Raw genomic sequence first — 2,280 nt, forward strand, 5'->3', positions numbered from 1 at the left:
TGATTGAGCCGGATGGATCATCGTATATTTATTTTGTTATCTATTTGTTAGTTTATTTTATTTATTTCTTATACTTTAATATATTATTCATGAACTAACATATTTATTATGTATTTTGCAGGTGGCATCCTGCAAAGGATGCTACCCGGGCTTTAAAAGATTGTGTTAGAAGACTTTATACACGAGCTTATCACTCTTGGAGAAAGATTCCAAACAATATACGTCAGGCGATGTTTAATGAATTTAAGGTATATATTTTTTAGTTAAGTTTATTATAATTTACTTTTTTTTACTATCGATCTAATTAACGTTATTCAATTTTTTTTCAGACTATGTGTACTTGGGAGCCGAGGTACAATTTGATCATTACGACCACATTTGAGAGGAGGGCATCCGCCAGACTGTCTAGCTGGCAAAAGAAAGTTTGGGATAGTGGTGAACGTCTGAATTAGATGTTGCCTCATGTTTTTGATGAATTGGGTCTGTATTGGAACATAGACAAGTTTAAGGCAATGTCAGAACAAGCCAAAAAGGCTAGAGGCAGTCTTAAGGGTGGCTCGTTGCACACCGGAGGTGCAAAGACCGTTGGAACAATTGCAAGAGAGATGGTAAGTTCTAATTCAAACTTTTAAATAAATAATTAGTTGATTCATATATATCGTTATAAATTTCAGTTTTTATTTATAGGAAAAAGAATTGGGACGCACTCCCATGGGACCGGAGATTTTTAAGAAGATTTATGTCAGAAAGAAAGAAATGAGTCGGATCCGGATGTGTGGGTAGAGGAAAGGGCCGAACGATCTTTTGTAAGTTATTTAATATGAATAATATATATTAATAGTGAATATATTTATGATATGTATATATATTGATGTCAATTTTTATATTTAATATGCAGAATGAGTTTCATCAGTACGTCGCTGAGAATCTAGATAGTTCGGTCGAAACGATGTAAGACGACTTCAGTCAGGCTTAGAAAGTATTGGATCGTCACGTCAAGCCGAGGCACTTGACGGTGTTCAGATTGCTGCTATGTCGGCTCAAATAGCACAACTTACATCGGCACTGGCAGAGTCGAAGCAAAGAAGAGTAGTTGAACAACAAAGCATGAGTGAGACCGTTCAGCAAATAAAAGAACAAGTGATGAACCTCGCTCGTCAACCTACTACTTCGGCTCCCGAGGACACCGACGACGACAGTGATGATATGTAGATCTCACTCCCTAGTTTAGATCTCTAGACATTTATGAACTTTTTGAAATTTTGAAACGAATTTTGAAAGACTTTATAAGTCTTTAAATTGTGATTTAGATACTTTTGAATGTTATTTTAAGTTTGTTGTTTTATGTTTTGTGTATATTGTTTATAATTATGTGTGTTTGAATGGGCTGAATAGTGTAGAATTGAATTAAATTGCATTTGCAGGTGGGCAGCAGAAACTGACAGTTTCTGCTGTCAAAAAAATTGCAGAAAAAGTGACAGACAGCGTGGTTTTGTCCGTCGCTTTTCTGGATTTTCCAAAAAATAATTTCCAGCAAAGCAACAGACAAGGTCATTTTGTCCGTCGCTTTTCTAGGATTTTCAAAAATAAAATTTTCAGAAAAGAGACGGACTGCGTCGCTTTTTGGAAATAAAATTAAAATAAAGCGACAGACGGAAGTGACTGCGTCGCTTTTCCGTCGATTTTGACCAAAAAAGTGACGCAGTTCGTCGCTTTTGGCCGTCATTTTTTGGTATTTTTTTAGTAGTGGGTGAAGCTCCAGATGTTTTACATAACACTGTTTTTCATCATACCCCTGTGTCATGCATGTTTTACCGTACTTGAGCATGCAATCACATTTTTATTTTAATCCACTTCTTCAATACTTCTCCATTGGCTTTTTTGATACCAATGTTAATTCTCTTTAGAAATTCTTTGAGTAGGTTCACCTCTACCTTCGCCCTAGCACAACTAGGTCTAGTTTAATTTTTGGTTGCCATATCCACATGTAGAGGTTTTCCAACTGCGGCAGCCAATGAGAATACAATCTCCTTCCCAAAGAAATTAGGGGGTAGAGAAGGAAAAGATATTCATGATATTGCCTTTGATGTCTCTTCCTCCGGATCGAATACCGGATCTCACTTCAATGTCCTCATTGGATATGATCAATTTTGTTAGGTAATATAGAACATCAGTTTCGATAAAATATTGACATAGTCTTCCAGAAGGGTAGCCCGGATTAGCACATATCTATTGGTCAGCTAGCCAATGTTGCACCCCCCCCCCCCCCCCCACCCCCAC

The sequence above is a fragment of the Solanum tuberosum genome, unplaced genomic scaffold, assembly GCF_000226075.1.
Source record: "Solanum tuberosum cultivar DM 1-3 516 R44 unplaced genomic scaffold, SolTub_3.0 scf00156, whole genome shotgun sequence".
Classification (NCBI taxonomy): domain Eukaryota; kingdom Viridiplantae; phylum Streptophyta; class Magnoliopsida; order Solanales; family Solanaceae; genus Solanum; species Solanum tuberosum.